The sequence below is a fragment of the Myodes glareolus genome, chromosome 2 (assembly GCF_982192425.1).
Source record: "Myodes glareolus chromosome 2, mMyoGla1.1, whole genome shotgun sequence".
Taxonomy (NCBI): domain Eukaryota; kingdom Metazoa; phylum Chordata; class Mammalia; order Rodentia; family Cricetidae; genus Myodes; species Myodes glareolus.
In genome coordinates, this window is record NC_142027.1 from 49,907,462 (window position 1) to 49,932,044 (window position 24,583).

At 34.4% G+C, this 24,583-nt stretch overlaps 1 protein-coding gene across 23 annotated transcripts in view; it reads left to right on the forward strand.

The window, feature by feature from the left end:
* Positions 1–24,583, forward strand: part of Zbtb20 (zinc finger and BTB domain containing 20) — a 758,948-nt gene that overhangs the window by 134,594 nt on the left and 599,771 nt on the right. For all 23 annotated transcript variants that reach the window (XM_087900141.1, XM_048422822.3, XM_087900155.1 and 20 more), the window contains one exon: positions 9,378–9,427. The gene's annotated coding sequence lies outside the window, so the exon portion shown is untranslated. The remainder of the gene's footprint in view (positions 1–9,377; positions 9,428–24,583) is intronic.

Sequence of the window (24,583 nt, forward strand, 5' to 3'; positions counted from 1 at the left end):
AGTTTCTTGAGTTCTTTGTATATTTTGAAGATCAGACCTTTGTCTGATGAGGGGTTGGTGAAGATCTTCTCCCAGTCGGAAGGTAGCCTTTTTGTCTTACTGACAGTGTCCTTTGCTTTACAGAAGCTTCTCAGTTTCAGTAGGTCCCATTTATTCATCGATTCTCTTATTGTCTGTGCTACTGGGGTTCTGTTTAGGAAGTGGTCTCCTGTGCCTATATCTTGTAGACTACTTCCCACTTTCTCTTCTATCAGGTTCAAAGTGGTTGGATTAATGTTGATGTCTTTAATCCATACTCAAACCTATGGGACACTATGAAAGCAGTGCTAAGAGGAAAGTTCATAGCACTAAGTGCCCAGTTAAAGAAAACGGAGAAAGCACACATTGGAGACTAAACAGCTCACTTGAAAGCTCAAAAAAAAAAAAAGAAAAAAGAAAAAAAGAAGAAGCTGATTCACCCAGGAGGTCTAGAAGACTGGAAATAATCAAACTGAGGGCTGAAATCAACAAAATAGAAAAACAGAAAACAATCCAAAGAATCAATGAAACAAAAAGCTGGTTCTTGGAGAAAATCAACAAGATTGACAAACCCCATATCCAAACTAATCAAACGGCAGAGAGAGAACATGCAAATTAATAAGATCAAAAATGAAAATGGGGACATAACGACAGACACAGAGGAAATTCAGGGAATCATTAGATCTTACTACAAAAGCCTGTACTCCACAAAATTGGAAAATGTAAAAGAAATGGACTTTTTTTTAGATAAGTACCATATACCAAAGTTGAACCAAGATCAGGTGATCAATCTAAATAGACCTGTCAGTCGTGAAGAATTAGAAGCTGTTATCAAAAATCTCCCTACCAAAAAAAGCCCAGGACCAGATGGTTTCAATGCAGAATTCTACCAGAACTTCCAGGAAGAGCTAATACCTATACTCCTTAATGTATTCCACAATATAGAAACAGAATAATCATTGCCAAACTCTTTTTATGAAGCTACAGTTACCCTGATACCAAAACCACACAAAGACACAACCAAGAAAGAGAATTACAGGCCAATCTCACACATGAACATTGACGCAAAAATTCTCAATAAAATACTGGCAAACCGAATCCAAGAACACATTAGAAAAATTATCCATTATGATCAAGTGGGCTTCATCCCAGAGATGTAGGGCTGGTTCAACATACACAAATCTATCAATGTAATCCATCATATAAATAAACTGAAAGAAAAACCATATGATCATTTCATTGGATGCTGAAAAAGCATTTGACAAAATTCAACACCCCTTTATGAAAAAGGTGTTGGAGAGATTGGGTATACGAGGATCATACCTAAATATAATAAAGACAATATATAGCAAGCCTACAGCTTACATCAAATTGAATGGAGAGAAACTCAAAGCCATTCCACTAAAATCAGGAACATGACAAGGCTGTCCACTCTCTCCATACCTCTTCAATATAGTGCTTGAAGTTCTAGCAATAGCAATAAGACAACATAAGGGGATCAAGGGGATTCGAATTGGAAAGATGAAGTTAAACTTTCGTTATTTGCAGACGATATGATAGTGTACATAAGCGACCCCAAAAACTCTACCAAAGAACTCCTACGGTTGATAAACACCTTTAGTAATGTGGCAGGATACAAGATCAACTCCAAAAAACCGGTTGCCCTCCTATACACAAAGGATAAAGAAGCAGAGAGGGAAATCTGAAAAACATCACCTTTCATGATAGCCACAAATAGCATAAAATATCTTCGAGTAACTCTAACCAAGGAAGTGAAAGACCTATTTGACAAGAACTTTAAGTCCTTGAAGAAAGAAATTGAGGAGGATACCAGAAAATGGAAAGACCTCCCCTGCTGTTGGATTGGGAGAATCAACATAGTAAAAAATGGCAATTCTACCAAAAGCAATCTATAGATTCAATGCAATCCCCATCAGAATCCCATCAAACTTCTTCACAGACCTTGAGAGAACAATAATCAAGTTTATATGGAAAAAGAAAAAACCCAGGATAGCCAAAACAATCTTATACAATAAGGGAACGTCTGGAGGCATTACCATCCCGACTTCAAACTCTATTACAGAGCGACAGGATTGAAAACAGCTTGGTATTGGCATAACAACAGAGAAGTCGACCCATGGAATCGAATAGAAGACCCAGATATTAACCCACAAATTTATGAACACCTGATTTTCGACAAGGGAGCTAAAGGTACACAATGGAAGAAGGAAAGCGTCTTTAACAAATGGTGCTGGCATAACTGGATGTCAACCTGTAGAAGAATCAAAGTAGAGCCATATCTATCACCATGCACAAAACTCAGGTCCAAATGGATTAAGAATTTACAGTTTTTATCTGATCTCCAAAATATATAAAGAGCTCACTAAATTGGTTGTCAAAAGAGCAAATAATCCAATTTTTAAAAATGGAATACAGACCTAAACAGAGAACTCTCAACAGAGGAATCTAAAATGGCTAAAAGACACTTAAGGAAAGGCTCAATATTCTTACTCATCAGAGAAATCCAAATCAAAACAACCCTGAGATTCCATCTTACACCTGTAAGAATGGCCAAGATCAAAAACACTGATGACAGCTTATGCTGAAGAGGTTGTGGGATAAAGGAAACACTCCTGCATTGCTTGTGGGAGTGCAAGCTAGTACAGCCCCTTTGGATGTCAGTGTGGCGATTTCTCAGAATATTAGGAAACAGCCTTCCTCAAGACCCAGTAATACCACTTTTGGGTATATATATCCAAAGGATGCTCAATTGTGCCACAAGGACATGTGCTCAACTATGTTCATAGCAGCATTGTTTGTCATAGCCAGAACCTGGAAACAACCTAAATGCCCCTCAACTGAAGAAGGGATAAGGAAAATGTGTACATTTACACAGTAGAGTACTACACAGCAGGAAAAAAAATAACATCTTGAATTTTGCAGGCAAATGGATGGAGCTAGAAAACATCATTTGGTGTGAGGTAACTGAAACCCCAAAAGACAAGTATCATATGTACTAACTCATAAGTGGTTTTTAAACATAAAACAGAGAAAACCAGCCTACAAATCATAATCCCAGAGAACCTAGACAGCAATGAGAACTCTAAGAGAGACATACATAAATCTACACGGGAAATAGAAAAATACAAGATCTTCTGAGTAAATTGGGAGCATGGGGACCCTGGGAGAGAGTTGAAGGGGAGAGGAGAGGCAGGGAGGGGAGCAAGAAAAAATGTAGAGCTCATAAAAATCAATAAAAAAGATAAAAAGAAAAAAAGCATGTGCCACCACCACCTGGTTAATGGGAAAATAAAAGAAATGAGTGTTTTGCTGGGTCGTGGCAGTTCATACCTTTTTCCTAAAATCTGGGAGGCAGAGGCAGGCTGATCTCGGTGAGTTCAAGGCAAATCTGGTCTACTTAGTGAGTTTCAGGATAGCAGGACAGTTTCAGTGATTCACCACGAAACCTTATCTAAAAAAAAAAGAAAAAGAAAAGAAAGAAGTGTTTTATAAATGATTGTTTCTAAACCTTTGTCAGTGAGTTTAATGTAACATTTACACTGAATACTTATATTCGATCTGCTCAGCATTGTTGTGAAATGAATTATATGAGAGAGAATGCAAAGATGGAGGAAAAGAAAATTTAATAATATTTGAAATGCTAAAATGTGTTCTGCTTATGCACTTGTGAAAGTAGTTAATCATATTTGATATATTTAAGTTTGTATTATTAAAATGATTTAAATATTTTTAAGTATTCTTTGGCTCTTTAGGATGGACACATATTCTAAATAAAAAAAATTAGTTGAAGGCAATTAAATAAATAATTCAGTAGTGTATTCTGTTTACCTCTTAATAATTAAGCAGGTTAGACTGTGTACCCTTTATAGTCATTGAATTTTAATTCATTAATTTGTTGATGTGTTGGCTTTTAAGAGTTTATTTAAGATATTCCGCTATTGGAGAATAAACCCAAATAATAATACTGAACAGTGAAGCAAAGGGAACTTTAAAAGGAACAAGTATGAAAAAAATTAAAGCCAGTTGTACTTGAGGGTTTAAAAATCAGTGTATGTAAAGAATCCCTCTGATCTTTCTCCCTCTCTTCATATAAAGTATGGTGCCTTAAAAATAGCAAGCTCAATTGTCTGCAAGGCATCGCTTTCAGGATTTCCCAAGAAGTCCCTCCCAGTGGATTTGTTATGATTTTCTATAGACTTTGTGCAGGGCTCACCGAGACCAGTATTTTGAAAATTTTTTGTAGTCACCTATATGACTTATCCCATCTCTGTGATGTTGCACATTAATAATATTCAAAGCCAAAATGATTGCCTCCACCTAAGGGACCACCATTACGGAAGACTAGAACTCAGTTGGCCTTAAACTTTTTTCAGTGCCTTAAAAGTTTGAGAGTCTTATACTTGAATACACTCCATATTAATAATGTGTACCTCTTCCCTCTTCATCTCCTTCCACATCCTTACACTAATACCCATCTCAAATTCATGTATAATTATTGTTATACAGATATGCACACAACTTTACTGTTTTCAAGTAGTTATTTTAAAATTTATTTTATTTTTTTAAAAAATAAAACAAACTATCTTTTTTTCGTTTTACATACTAACCGCAGTTCCCACTCCCTACCCTCGTCCCATCTCCTCCTATTACTCCCCCAGCATACCCCCATCTACTCCTCAGAGAAGGTAAGACACAATGTTTTGGAGAAGGTTCAAAGCCCTCTCTACTGTACCTAAGCTGAGCAAGGTATCCATCCAAAGAGAATAAGTTCCCCCAAAAAATCAGTGCAAGCAGTAGGGGTAAATTCCCCACAGTCTACTCCAGTCATGCAATTCTTACCTGCATTCAGAGGGTCTAGTTTGGTCTTTTGCTGTTTCTTTCTCTGATTAGAGTTGGTGAGCTATTAGCTCAGGTAAGCTGTTTTCATGGATGTCCCCATTATGGTCTTGGCTTCTTTGCTCATATTCTCATTCCTCCCACTATTGAATTGGATTTTGGGAGCTCAGCCCAGTGCTCCAGTGCAGATCTCTGCCTCTGTTTCCATCAGTTGTTCATTGAAGGTTCCTTGGTGATATTTAATATATTCATCAGTCTGACTACAGGGCAAGGCCAGTTCAGGTACTGTCTCTTCTCTATTGCTTAGGGTCTTAGCTGTATGCACATGACTGTAGGGCTCGTCACTTAGGCATGGACAGCTTGTTGGGAGTTGTCCCTGAAGACAACTGACTCTTCCTCTTCCTCTCATCCATGCTGGAATGTTAACTGCTGTAGCCTTATGCAAGTCTTAGATATGCAACCATAGCTATTAAGAGTTCCCGAAGACAATATTTTGCATCAGTCTTTCTGTCTCTCTGACTCTCTGTCTGCCATTTCTTTCAGTGTTTCCTAAGCCTTGGGTGTACACATTGTTTAATAGATGTTCTAGTTTGAGGGTGGATACTCCACAGTCACATAGTCTCTGATCTTTTACAGTCGTAATTCTCTGTAATAGTTCCATCCACTAAAAAGAGAAGCTTCTTTGATGTGGGGTGGGAACTGTACCAAATATATGGGTATAATGATGAGTATTAAAAAGGCAGTTTTTGTCGTATGCAGCAAAATTGATACATTTGTTTCCATATAACTATGTGCCTAAAAAGTCCTCACTATGTAGTAGGTGATACACACATATTTCTAAATATCACTGATTACTTTTGTTTACTATATTTAGATATATCAACTTTATTTCCACATGATAATTGGTAGGTAGAATTTGTTTCTCCTTGTATGTCTTTGGAAATACTGCCTTTAATCAATATGTTGTAATTGCCATGACTTTGCTTTTCTAATACCACTGTTTTCTTTTCAATTATTTTTCAGTCTTTGTAAAAACTTACTTTATTCTATACATGTTTGTCATGGAACTGAGATATTTATTTCATTGAAATTTATATTTTAAATTTTCATCTTTTGGCTTGTTGTTTGAAGCTCGTAACTGTTGCTAGACTTAGTGGCACAGGGATGTAATCTGAGATACCTGAAGAGTAAGAGAAAAGATCCCAAATTTAAGGTTAGGCAATTTAGTAACACTCTGTCTAAAATTAAAAGCAAGATAATAAATGTGGATACAGCTTAGTGACAGGTCATGTGTCAGGCCCTAAGTTCAGTTTCCAGTATAGAAAACAAAAAAATAACAGCAAAAGCCCAGGATTGATCTTGATAATTTTACATTAATTCAACAAAGATTTTTTTAAAAATATTCATTATAAGCAAGCTTGTGCTAGTGCCATGAATACATAAATGAAGCAGATATTGTTATATAGAAATCCTGTGTTATAGAAAAATGGTGTCAATCAGATAAAGGCAGACAGTACTTAAATAGTCAGGATATGGGCTTACTTAATATTGACAACCTCATTTTATCTTTTCTGATTAACTGTTATTATTTGGATTCCTAACTTACTGGCCCTAGGCATATTTTTCATTTTTCTTTGTATTTTTATAAATCTGGGGAAGATTAATTATTATTTAATACTGGTTAGATTGACTCAGGCATATGAAATGTGGTGACTTTTTTATATCTTCATAGTCTGTTTATGTTTCTAAGTAATTAAGTGATAATAGTTTTCTTCTTTTCAGTTCTGTAAATGTTTATTGAGTTCTTGTTAGGCACTATTTAAAGAACTTCAGAGAAGTTAAAAATTAATACATTCAACAAGCTTATCTACTGAAGAAATCTGAAATTGATAAAAATAGCAATATAAAAATGATATTTAATGAGCAGTCAGCATGCTGTGCACTACTCATGGTATTTAAAGAATATAATGTTTGTCTTCATTCAACCTGGTAGCAGCCAGGATACTCTTAGATATATGTTTTTAGTCTTTCACTTAATCACCTGGGTTTCTTTCTGTTGTCACCTCTTGTAAGAAACATTTTTTTTCCAAACTTATGAAGATAGCAGTTCGTGTAGATCTCAGCACTGCTATTTTGTGTTGTTCTATTTCACTATCATAAATCTAATAATTTGCCTGCTTATTTATTTTTTCCTTTGTCTGAAAAAATAATACTGGTAAACTATGTATTGTAGGAATTTGAGGTTGCTAGAGGGAAAAGTTTAAATTAGTTTATAATGGGTAATTTCTTCTAGTCCTAGATTACTTCTTTGTATTCTAGATGTAGAGATGAGTAGTTGCTTCATAGGTTGGTTAGTTTGTTCATTCTTTTATTCAGCAAATGGATTGATCATCTAGACCCCAACAGACACTAGTGAAGATAATGCAAAGAAGACAAAGGGTCTGTCCTTTTTACTCCACTCTAATGAGGGAGAGTAACAGTAAATAAAACTCAGACTTACAAGTATGGTGTAATGGCGAAATTAATTTTGTCTAATGTCTTTTTCTGGACCACCTTATAATCTGATTGACTCCTCTCTTTTTTCCCTGCTAATCCTCTTTTCCTGCCATCAGTGATTTTGATCTTTCTCCTAAATCTGTTCTCCTGTGCTCCCTAAGGCGCGCTGCTGCAGAGGAGCTGTGATATTGTTCATGTTCTTGCAGTGCAATGACGCTGTAGTTTTCCTTCTCTGGACTCATTTCTCTGTCAGCGCAGCCTAGATTTAGGTATTTTTTATTTTGCTGGTGTGGTTTATTGCTTGATTCTTTGTTTCTCTTTGCAAGAATGTTGTTGAATATTTATATTAAAGATCTAGCCATTTAAAATCCTCCGACTTTTTAGATGGGGGTCTTCATTGTATATGAACTGGCTTATAGGATTAGCTTATGTTTATGTATTGAATTTCCATTAGCAAAACTGCTTTTGAGACTGTAAATGGCCAGATCTCTGTGGAGATTTTTAGTAAATATGACAACAAGGTCATCATAGAGATTTTATAGCAAATTTAGAAAGATCACTTTCCAAGGATATAAAATATTAAGATCAAATTTTAATGGGAGAATTGCTTGTGGGTAAATCTTCTTATAGTGAAATTTATCAAATTGTTTTCTAAAGCCCCTTTAGCATCCTGTTTGCTTCAGCTTCAGTCTCAACTTTGATTCTATATTCTCCTAATGCATGTGGTTAGAAAGGAATCTCAAAGGGTCTTCTCTAGGTGCTTGGGAGATGGCTCAGCAGGTAAGAGTACTTGGTATACAAACAAGAACCCAGTTCAAATCTCTGGCACCCAAATAAAAAAAAAAGATACGGACAGTTATTACTGTAGCCCTCAGCACTGTGCAGGCTGGAGACTGTGGATTAAAGGAGATTTCTGGCCATCTGCCCAGCTCTAAATTCAATGAGAAACTCTGTCTTCAGGGAATAAATCGGAAAGTGATAGCAAGGACTCCTGATGTTCTCTGGTCTCTGTACACGTGTATGTATACACCACACATATACATTACAAACAAATGATTTCACACAGATAAATAGAATGGAATAGAATTGTTTAAAAAAGGAACAGCCCAACCATTTGTGTCTCCATTCCTACCCCAATTCTTGATCAGCCTTGCTCCGAAGTTCCACTGAACATGTTACCTTTGCTGCTTTGTAACTTTCTATCCTTTTTACTTTTCCTTTTAACAATTGGTGTTTATGCAAACATTTTAACCTTATCTATCATTTTTATAGAATCTGTATCTTATCTTTATAGATAACTTGCTCTCACCAATTTGTTAAACATTGTAGATCTTCCCAGAGTGTTTAAGTATTAATATGCAGGGCAGGAAGAGTTGTTCAGTTGGTAAAGTGCCTGCTGTTCATATGCCATAGCATAACTGTACAAAACCAGACATGCATATTCTTGAAACCCTAGTGCTATGGAGACAGAGACAAGACAATCACTGGGGCCTTGTCTTAGTCTATCCTAATTGGTAATCTGTAGGTCAGTAAGAGAACCTGTCTCAAAGGAGGCGGATGGCAGATTTCTGAGCATAATTCCAAAGCTTATCCTGTAGCCTCCAAACACAAAGGTGTACATATGTGCACATGTGAAGACATGCCTGCACATATATTCAAAAGCATAAAATTTGAAAGTAGTATAAATGACTTTGGAGTATCTCTTTTAAGTAATATGGATATAGAAATCCTTGTTAATATTATTTAAGAAACTTATTGCTACTCTGCCCTTTCAGAAATGTACACATAGTGCTTGGCATTGAACGTGACATGATTTGCTGAGAATCTCTACTGCTTGTTTTCAGGTCTTGTAATGACTATTAACTTATTTTTTTCTTAAAACTAGAGATATTACCATTCATGAAATCAGCTACATTCTTTTCAAAGCTAATCCTGAAGACATTACTGTAAATGTAAATGGGTTCTTGACTGAATACTAATTATAAGTATTTACTTTTTTTTTATAGATAAATGAATGGAGTGTTTGAAGTGCCCTTTGAGACTCTGAAGGCTGAAGGTAATGTCCAGTGATATTTGCCCATAGGTTTTATCTTCATGAACATGCTTTATTATTTTTAAGACCTTGGATTTACTACTTAAACTGTTTCTTTATTGCTTTTTAACAATTAATCTCTACATCAAAATAATTTATAATTACAAGTAAAACAGAATAAAACCCTGCCATCTCACAGTATTTAATCCTAATTGGTTGATGTTATACTAATTTCTACGAAACTATGTTATGCTTTCCATTTTTCTTAGTTTGAATTCTTATTTTAAATCTTGACCTTTCTTTAAGTGGGTATATTGACTCATAAGCAGAAACTAATTCATGCCCAGGAGTAGCTTTACAATTACTGTAGGAGGGATAAAAATGCTTTCATTGGAGAGATCCAAACTGTTCAGATGACATTTAATAGCTTTAGATACAGAAGTCCAGATTGCAGGCAGGAAGTTTACAATAGACTTGGGTTCCTGCGTTCCTAGGGCTTGAGATAGGCTTCTTAGACAAGAGGGTACTTTAATTACTTTGCTTCTAACGTGCATGGTTAGGTCTTCCAGCAAGAATAACATGCTAGGGTAATTTATTATAGAAGAGTAAGTCACAGATTTCATTGGAGGGGTTGGGGCGGTGTTGCCCAACCAGCAGTGGTGAGTACACACAGTTAAGCGTGTGTGACAGCTTGTTTTAATTCCTTTACACCAGTGCACACCTCAAGCATTCCGTTTAACAGCACGATGTGCAAACTGTTCCAAATGCAGCAGCAGTACTATCACCTGAATGTCAAAACTGTCAGACAGCTTTAAATCAAATCTTTATAACATCTTACATAACCATCCAACCCCAAGATTGAGATAACAAACTCTGAAAAAACCTGATTCCCATACTTCCAGGTAGCTCCTGTATGTCATCAGAGTAATGTCAAAGTTATAATTCATCTGCTTTCTAATTTTAACCTTTTAAGGATTTTATTTTATTTGGCTTAATTATGGTATTTTCTACAAATTAATGATAAATGCCTTGATTAATAAAACCAAATGTCAAGGAAAATGACAACTTGATGAAAAATTAATACTAGGCAATATTTTAAGATACAGAGGTACTAAAGATGTATTCTTGAACCTCATATTTCATCGTCTCTTTCTTGAAGGTAGGTAACCAGAATTCTCTTGTAAGTTTCCACAACCACATATGTCTATGCATTTAATTATATAATTTCAGTTATCTTCATTCTGGTTATTAAAAATAATTTATCTATGTTATTAGAAATATATTTCTAATTTATCTCTTATGTTCTTAGAAATATATTCCTAATTTATCTCTTGTACTACTGTATTGTTCATTTTTATTTTCCAGACTCTAATGCATATTGTATAATATTAAAGTAATGAGGTTAGCACACCGAGAATTCAGTTTGTAATGTTTGTGTCCTCCCCCCCGTATGTTTCAGTAGTCTCATGGTATAAAATTGATCACTTTTGACATTTGTGTAGTTATCACCATTTTGTCTAATGAGTCGCCAGGTCAACTGGACTGGCTGGTCAGAGAGCTCCAGATCTACTGTCTCTGCCAGCCTAGCATTTGGGCCACAGTACATGCTTCCATGCCACCTTTGGTGTGGATGCTGGTGATCTGTACTCAGTTCCTATAACTGCATAGCAAACATAGTATTTGTCTTTCTGAGATAGAACTCTTTCACGTAATATCATTATTTCCATTTGCATTTATATTCCTGTAAACATCAAAATTTGGTACTGTTTTGATGTATTTTTCTATTTTCATAAATTTAGGATTTTTATTGTGATCACTTAGATATTTATTAAATGTTATATAGAAATGGCATTATGCAGCATTAATGTCTGTGTTATAACTTTATATTCATATTTCACCGATAAAGCTTTACATCAAATAAATGAGGGCACAGTAATCTCTTTTGTGTTTTTTGTTTCGTTGGTTATTTGGGACACAAATACCCACATAATTTATTGTCAGTGACGTGGGCTCACTTTGGCCATCTGCTTATACCTATCAAAAGTTATCTTTGCCAGATAAACTTAGAATCATGTATTGTGTGCAGCAGACTAGGGTATTTTAATTTGATGTTTTAGTTGCTCTGCATAGTAGGGTAAGTAAAGGAAAGAACTCGTTAGTACGCAGTGTATGCCGTTCCCAAGTGAAAAAATACTTCAGTATAGGATTCCTGGAATATTTGCAATTGGAAGTGGATTTTGTTGAATCTTCCATTAGTTGGCTCCAGGTTTTATTGTTTTTATGTAGTGCTTGGTTCCAGGCATCCAATCTGTACTGGCAAAGCCTTGTGATGGGTAGTGGCCACCAACATTGTTACCTTTGGTGCGTACATATCTTCCATGTCTAATAGCTCTGTCAGCTGGTTAGTAACTTCTTAGTAATTAACAGAAACATCTCCTGTCCTGAGGATGCTTTTTGGTTTTTGTTTGTTTGTATGTTTTTATTCCATTGCAGCACAAGGCTTCTATAATGCCCTTTCTCGATACCTGCATTTATCTATAAGCAAAATCATTCTTATTTCACCTTTCAGTAACTAACAGGTATTCCAATTCTTTGACAGAAGATCTTAAATTACATATTCTCCAGTGTGTTGTGTCCCCTTACTTATTCTGTTTATCCTTACATCAATTTATTTCTGCATATCAACCAAGTATTGATTTTTCTTTAGTTATTCATTAGTTATAGGATTTGATAAGGATTTGAAATACTTCACAATGTGTAAGGTTATGTTTTCATTAAGATTCTAACTATTTGGGTTTATACTCTATGAAATTGTTGTCTTCCCTGAAATGTCTATGAACAAATAAGCCAAAGTGAAATCAAAAATAAATACTGAAAGTCTTTGCTTGGTGTCTCATCGTTTAAGCTTAGAAATGAGGCTGTCTGTCTGAGCCTTCACAGACTCACTCTCAGGGAGTTGGGCTATGATGCTCTAACCCTGATGCTTGAATTAACACACAAAACAATTAGCTTATTTTCTGTGAGCAATCTGAGTCTTACAAAAAATTTAGCAGTTAGTCTTTATCTACATAAAAATGTGCTATAAATAAATTATAATGGATCAAAACTATATATTCTCGGTTTTGAAATATATATGAGAATTAATTTTTTCTAAATGTCTTTTTTAGCATCTTTTTGAAGAGCATTATTTGTTTTTAGCCTAAATTGTATTCTGTAAAATAAAATTATTTAGAACTTTTGTATGGAAAGATTAATGCGGCTTATAAAAATTCTGTTCTATATAAGTACTAGTAAGAATAATCATGATATAGAAACAGGAGCCATCCACCTTATTTGTCTCATTTGGAAACCTGCATTTATTAACTGACTGCAACATTCCCGTTAAATACACTTTTATCTCAGCGTTTCCTTTTGTCTTTTGAGAAAACAGTCTCAATACATAGACCATGCTGGCTTTTAATTTATGAAGACCATCCTGCCTTTATTTCATGAGTGCTGATATTACAGTCATGTTCCATTCTCTAGCCTTGAGTAATACTGTCTAAGGAAAATAAATCAAGAAAAACAATGTAGATCCTCCCCCCCAAAAAAAAATTTCTACTATCATTCTTTTTTCTTAACTACCTACTATCCTTCCAAATGCTCTGGTCTCTTTTTAGATTTCTTTAGTGTTGACAAGGTGTTTTCCATTTCTCTAATGAAGTGGGAAATAAATTAGCATGCATTTGGGTGTATTTAAATTACTTACTGTAGTAATGCTTAACATGTCTTTGTAATACTCTTCAACTCCTACCCACAACTAATTAGTGACTTTCAAAGTGAGAGAAGATGTTAGTTGTGCAGTGACTCTATATTTACTAGTGATCAAAGGAGTGTTACTAATGTGCTTGTCAGTATTAAAAAAGAGTTAAGTAAATAAAGGGCCAGATGGTTGTGCCCAGAACCTATCAAGAGCCCAGTATGTGTGGGCTGGTCCAGCAGAATGACAGAAACGTTTTCCAGGCCAAGTGGAACTAGAGTTAAGCTTTTGCTAATATCAAGAAGAATATGTTTCAGATGTTTTTAATGGTATGGTGATTCACATCTGGAGATCTCATTGACATTAGTTACCATGAGAGCCACATACACCTTGCTTTAAATTCAAGCAGTTCACAGGTCTCAGCTAAGCCTCTTGCCATGAGTCGTACTGGCATTCAAAGTAAAGTAATGACCCTGGAAGCATTTTGTAGGTTCAGAAAATACTGGGTTTTTGTTTTTTGTTTTTTGTTTTTTTTAATCTTACAAAACTCTATCTTTTCCTTTCCCTCCCCCGTTCCTTTTCTACTGGCATGATGTCTCAGTCCTTTTACCTGATCGATGCTGGGTAATTATGCACAGAAAAAAAGGAGTTCTGTATTTGTGTTTTTAATGATTTATTTTAGGTAGATATTTGTATCTTCCAATAGATTATGTGACTCACGACACCATGGTACAGTGCCGGGCTCCATAAGGAACCAGTGAACATTTGTTTAGTGATTTGTGCTGATGACTCAGACTGATTAGGGTATAGGGAACAGCAGAGCCCGGTTCTGCCTGTCTGTCTTCCATAGCCCATGCATTGCGCGTACCATTTCCTTCTCAAGCATTCACCCTTATACCTTTTCATGATATCAATTTTATCTCATAAATATTTCAAAATCCTCCAAGTTTTTGAGTTTCTAGGATAGATATATAGATCTGTTCATTGTTGAGCAGGTAAGATCAAATAAAATGTGTATTTTGAGGCATTTTCTTCTTAAAAGTCACACCAATAATGCTTGAGAAGATTAGGTAACTTTACGTCCTTGTTTTCCTTCCCTCCATCTATTTATTCTTTTCATTCTCTCAACATTTGTTGAGTGTTAGCTCCATGTCAAGCACTTTATAGATGGCAAATAAATTATTGAGCAAAAGAGGCATATAATTATTACACCTAAGGAGATTATTTTCTAAAACTGAAATATTTTAAGACAAAAATAGAAATTACAAATAAAGATACTTAATTAAATTACTCATTTTGCTCATCTCTGTACTCTGCCATGGTTTCATAAATTTGATGTGCAGCGGAGGCATTATCTGCATTTTAAACACTGGACTACATCTACATTGATATAATAGAAAAGCCGTATTTCTTTTCACCTTGTCTTAATGGTGTAGGTGATTTTGGTACAGACATAGATACAAAACAGTATTTTGCTCCATGATTACTTCTAAGAAAAAAAAGTTTTTCAAAACTACTTATACTATCTGATATAGACAAGCTGCAGGTGTTTCAAACCTTAGAGCTTGCCAAAGAATTTCAATTTTTTTTTAATTACAGAAGAAGTATTTCTTTAAAGTAACTTTTGTTAGTTGTATATTACTTATCTTTGAGGCAGGTTGAGTAATGAAGAAGAAAGAGCAGGTGATGGAAGTATTTTTATTTTTCTCTTATTGGTCATGTGCATAAATTTTTGTGCTCTGATTGTCCATTATGCTTTCTGTTGGGTTTCTACACCACTTGGCCTTCCAGCCTAGTTTCTCATTCAAAAGTCATTCCAAAGCATTATTCTGGACTTCAGCCTTACTCAGTAAAAAGAGGCCATTTCCTTCATCAGCTGTCCACTTGGACATACATTCTTTATACTCTTAAAATATTTTGTGTGCATACAGTGTTTATTAGATAGATTTGTCAAATTACTATTAGATAACCAGTTTTTTAAAGTTATCATTTGGGCTGTGACCTTTCAAACTGTGAATTATAAGGTTTGACCCTTTGGTTCACATTTTGACATAACAGCCATTAATTATAGTTTTTAAAGGACATTTTATTTCAGTTATAATTTGTGTTATGAAAACAGTTTAAGTGTTTTTCCCTTTAACTTTCAGGAATAACTACTCAAATACAAATGCATATCTATCTACAGACCTATAACTATGTAGTATGTATATTCCATTATACTGAGTCATTGAGCTACACATGAATATTTTATTGAAATATATTTGTGCATTTTATACTGATTCATTGTGACATATATCTGTGGATATTTTTCATGTTCTTATTCTTGAGATAACACTCAAAGCACCCTTATTTTATATAAGTCTACTATGAATAACGGTGACTATCAGGATTAAAAAGCCTTACCAATGAAATCTAAGTGCATCCTTTTACTTCTCCTTAAACAGAGAAACAAAGTTAAGGTGTCTAAGAATGGCCATTGTCAAATGAAAATTTGAATGTTCTGATGCTGATTTGAAGTAGTGTGGTATAGACAAATATAAACTGTGAAGTGGTGGCTGCAAATATCCAGAACTGAGATTCTGAGAGGGAAAGGACATGACAGAAAGGTCAGTGAGGTGAGCTCAGAAGTATATAGATTTCTGATCACTGATGTCATCCATATTGTAAATGGAGAATTTAGTACATTTAATTGAATCAAAAGATTATCATATACCTTACAATAATAACACAATTTTATGTTACTAGTTAATATTATTTGGATTATTTGTTTTTAATTCTGTCTCTCACATTTTGTATACTAAACTTAGTTTCTAATTTCACACAATTAAATTTAAGATATTTTAGAAAAATAAATACTTAAAAATCTGATTAATCTCCATATAGGCACATATTCACCCATTTGTATTTTAAATATATCTGAAATAACTAGCTTGGTTTTGTTTACATTATTGTCTGCCATGAGTTCTTAAGGGAAGTGTCTGGTCTCTTACATACTGGATATTGTGCCTCGTGAGAGACATTTCTCTCTGTGCTTGACTGTGCACTTCAAGATGGTTTGTTTCTTAACATTGTATAAATGTGTTTATTTTAATTCCAGAAATATGTTACTGTCTTAGTTGACTCTAGATATGCAAGCAACTTCTTTCATTAACAGACGGACATGATTTGAGAGTGACTTGTTGACAGCTATGTGGGAACGTTTGTTTATTTAGTGTGTGTGTTTTGTACTTCCTATCTTGAAATAGCACTATACTTGGAGTTTAAATTGAGTTTTAGCCTTGGTTCAACTGCTGCTTCTTATCAGGGTAAGTTACTTCTTCTCTGCACTACTCTCCGGAAAGGAAAATGAAAATGAGATCTCTTTCAAAGAGTTATGGTTAGGATTGGAGATATTAATAAAAATATTGAATTCAATGACTGACACAGAGAATGTTACTGATAACTAATGGTAATTTAAACTGGAAATTGTTCACCATTTTTCAATAAGTAAGGCATTTCCTTTAATAATTTCTACTTTCTGATGTTTATTTCATTTTTCTTTTTACCTCATGAGCTTTCTTTTTTCTATGACTACGTAGGTTCTTCATGTTTCGTTTTGAACATGAAGTTGTCATCTCTCCCAGTGTGAATTTGAAATAAGAGACATATTCTTCAAACAGAAGTCAGGATGCTGCAACAAGGGAGTAATGATCCAAAAAGAGGAGAAAATTTTATCAGAGGCTAGGTGTTAATTTTTTCTAAAATAATAAAAAATCAGAACGTATCAGCAGAAAATAGGCTTTTCTGATTGAGTATATAACTTAGATTACATTATTTACCTCTTAAACCTAGTAGTTGGTGGAGTTGCCTCTGCTTTGTTTTCTAAAAAGGAAAAGTAGCAATAAAGACTGTAGAGAGCCCACAGAACATGAGAATCTAGTTTCAAACATTAGGTAAAGATTAATACTCAATGAGCATAAGGAACTCAATGTATTTGAACAATGGGCAAAGTAACTTAATATTTTTTAAAAGAAAACAGAAATAATCAAGAGATGAATGAAAGAATGTCAAACATCAGTAATAACCAGAAAAAGACAAATTAAATTGTAGTAAGCTAGTATTTCATATCTATTATCTTTAATTTTAATACTAGAGGTATGTACTGCTGGCATTGTAAAGTCAAGGAACTCTGTACATTTGGGGCATACAGATTAGTAACAATGGAAAACATTGTTGAAGTCACTAAAAAGATTACAAATAGAATTGCCATATCATCTAGCAATGCCACTTCTAGTATAAGATCAGATGTATGGCAGAGTATGTGGAGGAGACATCTGCCTCCGAAGTTTAATCCAGTGTTGCAGTGTTGTTCATGGCCGCCAAGATACAGAAACAATCTAAGTGGTCGTCAGTAGATGATACTGGAGTACTGATACTCAAGTTTAGATGTGTTCTATCTTTCCATCTATCTGTCTGTCCGTCCTTCTGTTCATCGGCTCGTCTGTCCATCCATGTATCCATCCATTCATCAATCCAAAATAGGAATTTATTGTTTATATAGTCACCTTGTAATATTAAACATTATAAACGCTGGAATATCATATTTAGTGAATACTGTAGGTACACAGCTGCAGATTCTGCATGATCTCACTCATAAGTGGAATCTTAAAAACTAAACACAAAAATATAGTTAAATGGTGCTCACTAGGATCTTAAAGTGCTGACAGGTAGTGACCAAAGAAGATGTAGGTAGTCGTAGTCAATAGGTGTTGTTATGTATCACTGTGATGATACTTAGTGCATTACAATTTTTAAAGTTCTTAGAGAGTAGAGTTTAAGTCTTTTTACCAGAAAAATTGCCCAACATGAAATATTTTATATATTCATATGTTTTTGGACATTGTGTTCTATACCATATATATGCATATGTATTCAATTCTAAATTGTTAATAAATAAGTTGAAATTTGGTAAATTTTAGGCAAAAATATAATCAGGATGTATTCAGGTAGAATTTTCAAAAAGCAAATAATTTCTGAAATGAATTGCAAACAAATTTTCGTTTCACCAAATAAATATAATCATTTGTAAGGTTCCTCATAACTACATGGAATATATATCCAATAGCTTCCTTTTATATAGCTTCCATTGCTGGTATCCATTTTAGAAATTACTTTTTTCCATGGCACAAGTATTTAGGTTTTTTACCTGAATGAAGGGAGTTCTAGTACAAGATGTTGGAATACTTAACATTTTTAAAATAGTTGTTCACAATGGGTACAGCAAAACTCGGTATAATTTCTAGATTTAAGAAACTTTGTCCCTGGCTTTTCAAGATACCTAACTTTTTTTTTTACATCTCCCATTATGTAAAAATTAATGGAAGATGACATTGAAGTTCTTAATTTGTTTTCAGTCTACTTTTCGAGTCCCTAACTTGCAAATTTCTTTCCTATCTGCCTATCATCCCTTTTCTTGTCACATAATCTTTGTTCAGTTTATAGTTTACTGTCTTTTAAACATTCTTTACTAGCACCTTTACCCTTCCTGCTCAGTGAGTCTCTTGTGGCCCTCATATGATCAAGAAACAAAATTCTATTCCATTAGTTGAGTCCTTGCTCATTTTTCTAATGCAGAAGGAATAGCTCAATCCTGTGTCTCCTCAACATTTACTCGTGAACAGTAAGACTGCACATTGTGTTACAGTTTTTCTTGTGTTTTCTACATGGTAAGCTTTTTGAGGAAAGGGATTGTCTTCTCATCAGTGTCCTTAACATAGAAAAGAGACTCAGTAATATTCTTTAAAGAATTAGTTAATCAATGAACAGACTTAGAGAAACTGAATTGCCAATCTCACACACAATAAGAACTTAGCAAAGGGGTTCCTTAAACACATATATACTGTATTTTCTTTGACTCTTTACTGAATTTCATTCAGGTTGAGCATTTGTCTTCTTAAATTTCTATCTTCAGTAATGAAAAGAGTTTTACTCTGCAGTGAAGTTTAATGTAATTTTAAGGTAAACTCTCTGTAGGTTAGGGAGAAGGACTATCCCAGTTGCTTTAGATCTTAGTGTTTGCAGTGATGTTGAAGGAGTGACAGGACATTTTGAAAGAGTTTAGCTCTCTATAGTTTTATTATATGTACCACTGGTGGTAGTTTGAAGCTTGAAACAGTTTTATATATATATATAACTGTACTCAGAGACTGGAATTTAGGCAGTAATTAGCCTCTTAAGTGAATCTGTTTGGAAAGCATAAAATGACATTCTTTTCTCAAAGAAAGATGTGGTTGTTTCGAGACTGCTCTTGCCAGTTTAATGGTGTCTCAGCTGAAACAGATGCCTTCCTTGCTTTCTTTTTTAGAAACTGCTTCATAGCTTTAAATGCAGCATATACAGCACACACAGGCACTATTAACAAATCAGAATGAGGCCAGGGGAAGACTCATCTAGGATCCACACACCTAAATGCAGTTAGTAAACAGAGACACTAACTCTCATTAAGCATAATTAAACCTAATATTGACTGTAAACTGTTACTTACCTTAAACTTCTCTGTAGAGAGAGTGGAAAGGGATTAACCTAGCAGACTGGGGCATTAATTACTACCTATTTCACATTAAAGTTACCATCAAGAAGAGATATATTCATAAATAAAACATAGGAGGGATTGAGAGATGGAAAATATGTAAATTTATTTTTAAAAGGAAAGAAAGTGTATATAAAAAAAATAAAAAGAGGACTGTGAATGATGCCAGCCTCAGCAACGGGAACACTAGCTAATTACTACAACAAATGGACTAAAATAATCACAGAGGTATGTATCTTTGCCTCTGACTGACAGGACATGCTTCCTAGGAGACTTGGCTCAGCTCAGCAAGAGGCTTTTCATGTACCCTTCCTGCCACTTCTTCAGGCTACTGAGGGTTTAGGAGAGGATGAAGGGACTTGGGAGAAATACAATTTATTCCCTCCATTTGCAGTCATTAATAGCAGCTTACTTATGAAATTTATTATAAAGACTAGAAATGTTTGGGTTGTCAGTGAAAAAGCACAGTGTATTTCCCCCTAGTCAAAATGGTCTGGCAACTGGTCTCCTGCTACTATTTAATAATCTCCTTCTTGGGTGCAATTGAAAGAGTGTGTTGTGAAGAATATAAAAATGTCAGCTAAATTTAAGATCTACTGTTAAGTTTTATATTATGCTGTAGGCTCAAGGGGGTGGATTGAGGAGAGAAGAATTTAAAGAGGAAACAAAGTGAGGACAATACAGACATCTATTCACCTTAGAATATTCTTTCTAGTACATCAGGCTGTTTAGGCTGCTTCCTATGACCTGGTTTCTATTTTCTTTCCACTGAAGAAGAGGCATGCACTGAGGATGGAAATTCCTATACTTCTGCCGGGTGGGTGTTCCTTTTGTTGCTGAACCCTACATATATTCTTGGCTTAACTGTACTATTCAACCATAGTTTAGATTTAACTTGTTAGGCTCTTAATCAAGTTTTGGAACTATTGTGCTAATTTTTTCCTTTCAGATTCTCATAGGCAAGCACCAGTGTAATGTAGTAGTAGTGACTATGAAAAACCAAGCCTAGGAAGTAAGCCTGTAGCATTTCTTAAAGGGGTTGAGGAATTCAGTTTAGAATAAAACTCCTGATTTTTTTCATCATGAATTTAAAGTTAGTTTCACAGGTTATGTGTTTAACTAATGTAACAAAAATAATTAATGGACAAAAAAGTCTATCCTTCATTTCACCCATTGAACAAAAATTCACCAACTGATTGGATGACAGAGGATGAACAAAAACAGTGAGTGTGAGAGTACTTCTATCCTCTGCTCTTGTAACAATAGTGACATTACGAAATAACCATAACAATGGCATTCATATTAATCAGACATATTTATACAGAATTAGTGTTGGCTTCTGCTCTATATTACCTTTAATTTTACATGAACTTTTATTATCTGAGCATATCAAAAGAGACATGGTGAATGAACAAAGAGGCCCTGTTATGAGACGAGTATTATTTGACATTTTGGGAAGCTCTTATTATAGGGTTTCCTCTTACGTGAGAACAACGGGAAGGTTGTCATAGTTTCTCTATTAGAGACACTGTGGATTTTTAAAACAGAAATGGAGCCTATTTTTTTTTCCTTGAAGAAAATCATCAATTAAGAGAATTGGAATGATCCAAGACTTCCCCTGGAGGTTGGCTACCCTGACCTTGTTTGATTGTGTGAAATCTTGACATTACAGGGCATCTTTCGGTGTCATGGTTTTTCCCTTACAAGCCTGATAGCTAGCAGAACAGTTATCTGGAGATGCCTGGTTATAACAAAATGTATAAATTTTAAAAGTCTTTCACTTTCCTGAAAACCAGATGTTTTTTGGTTTTTTTGTTCATTTATGTGCTAAAAGAGAATAGTTCAAAATAAATTGTTTTGAGGCCTTCCCTGGCTTGTAAACAGGTCTGACTGGGATTTATGGTCATATATAAAAAAGTGTCAACCTGGTTATTTTTGAATTTACTATTAAAACCACCAAGCATACATTTTTAGTCTCCCAGTTACCACACATTTATTTCGTCTGCAGTTTGGGTTAAGATTTTAAGTCCAAAGAATAAAGGTAAGACTGTTGAAAGGGAAATGGAGGAGTCACTACAGCTGAAGCATGTCTATTCTCGTAGCTGTCAGTGACTCTTCCAGTGGAGAAAGTAGAGGCCAGAGCTACCACCTGCCATTGATCTTCAGTTAATCCCCACCCTAAGATGACAGTCATAGGTTAAAGTTGTTTAATAGCAAAATTCACCAACAGTTTGACCAATTGATAATTTAGCTGCCTTTAACCTTAGACTTATAATAAAGCATTTATAGGGATTAGAATTTCTTTTTACTCCCATTGTGTTTTCCTAAATTCCATATTAACAGGCGCTGCGTTTGATGTTTAAGTAAAAACAAACAGCACTTCTCTATGCAAAAGTGTCTGCCAGGATTGGAAATTTAAGCATATAAAAACAAACTACAGCTTTAAATCACACAAGCAGGCACGCATGCACGCTCACCCACACACCAGAAAACAAAAAAACATGTTAAAATTCCCAGTAAACCACTCATGCAGAAGAATAATAGGAAAAAAGATTTCCTTTATAATTTTAAATATGTAAATCAATTGAAATACTTAAATTGAATTATTTAAAAAACTGTTAATTTTGAGAGAAATCTAATATTTTCCATTATGTTTTATGTTTTAATTGGATATTAAACAAAGTGATTTTCTTTGTGGCTGTTCTGCTTCTAAGCAGATGGACACTTAAAGTTGCCTTAAAATTGGAGGGAAGATTCTCTTGTTTTGAGTTTCCCTGGCTTGCATTTCTCTGCCTTTCACTTAGAAGACATTAATCCAACAAGTTATCTAAGAAAAGTTTTATATGGTTTCTGTGCAAAAGCAAGACATTTAAAGCAGTTTACATTTCTGAGAGTTAATTGTATGACTTTGCATTCTTCTTATTATATGTGTTTTTAGGAAACTTTTGTTAAATGTGGAGAAATTGGGTTGAATGACAAGAGTCTACACATCCAAAAAAAGTTCAGTGAGCTTTTTTACTTCAGAATGTGTTAGTTTTAATTTTCAGAAAATAAATGTACCTGCAAGTTGCAGTGTGTGTGTGTGTGTGTGTGTGTGTGTGTGTGTGTATCCCATGACCTAATTTAAGAGGTACTCATATTCTAGGTATGTTCTAGGTATGTACCTTGTTTTTAGTAACAAATCTATCTTTTCACATGCAATCATTTACTAATGTTCATTATTTGCTAAACTTAGATATATAGAAATAAAATTATTTAATCTATGTTTTGAAATGGTTCCATAGGCTGTGGTTATCTTAGTAAAGGACTCAAAAGAAGATACTGTGGAAATGTGAATTTTACTTGTGGAATTAAGGAAGTTTTTGTGAGATAAATTAGTGTTTGCATGGAAATTGAAAGTAATTTGCTTGGTGGAGGGGTGGAAATGGCTGCATTGGAAAAGAATATTCTAGAAGAAACTAAGAGTACATATAAAATGTGAGAGAAATAAGATTAATAATGCCTGGGTTGTTCAGAAATATTATGTATATATAGTTTATTATTAAGCTGAATGTGGCTATGAGAGGACTGAATAAAAGATCATAATCATATTCTAAAGAGGCTGTTTTTATTCATTTTGAATTTTTGAGTCATTGGAGAATGTAATTTAGATTGTATGATTGAAGATATAAGTTATATCCACAATGGCCGAACAGTTGTGAAAGATGATGGCAGACTCATGACTGACTCATCTTCTTGACATTAGTGAGATGTGAGATATAGTGACCGTTATAAAGATAGAAAATACTTGCCTACTGCCCACTGTCTCTTTTTGTATGTTTAAGTTTCTCAAGGAGATATTTATATATTCTATTTATGTTTTCTGAATTATGCATTAATTCATCTCTGTCTGCATCAAGGGCTTCTCTCATGCCACCAAATTATTGCTCATTTAGCTCTCATTGAGCCTTTGGTTTGGTGACAAGTCTGAATGCTTTCTTCCTTTATTTTAAATGGTATCTTGCTTTCCTGATTTTCCTATTACTTGCCATTCATTCATTAAGTCTTATATGAACATTTTCTTCAGCGATTAACTTTTGAACATATTTTGAAGATGCATATAGTTCTTGGTTCTTTAGCACAGTAACACTTTAAGATATCCTGGGCAATGCTGTGTAATACTTTTAAGAATTGTTTGGAGATCATATTTTAAAGTCTTAGAAAGGAGAAGTAGCTCCTATGTCAAAGCTGGTGACTTTAGTTAGATCCCAGATCTACACATAAATTAGTAGGCTGCTTAGGCATAACTTTGTGATCTCAGCATATGAGAGGGTAGAGACAATACAATAGTTTATAATATCCAGAATATTGTATTTGGTGGGTCTCATTCCAAGAAGTGATCCTGTCTCCAAACCAAACCAAACAGGTGGAGAGCACCTGGGAGACAACCCCTGAGGTTATCTCCTAGCTTTTGCATGAACACGTACACATATGCAATCCCCAGACACACCCCACACTTTACAGTCTTGAGTTATCACTAGATATAACTCAATATCTGCATCAAGAGCTTCAACACAATATAAAGGGATTTGTATTTTTTTCTAATTTGTAAAATTTAAGAATTCATGATGTTTGTGTTTTAGTTGAGCAATTATTAATCCTCCTCTAGTCTCAGTTTCTTACTGTATGACATATGTAAAATTGTTTAGTCTTTCAAAAATCTGTGATGCTGTCATTTACTATTTTGCTGCCTGAAGAGAATGTACAGATGCCATTTGAAATTCAATAGTCAATATTTATCAAAGCAGTTTCTCACCTTTCCACTTCATATTCCATTTCTTAAATCTAATGCACTTTCATCTTTGTTAAGTACCTGGTCCTAATTTCCTGTTGC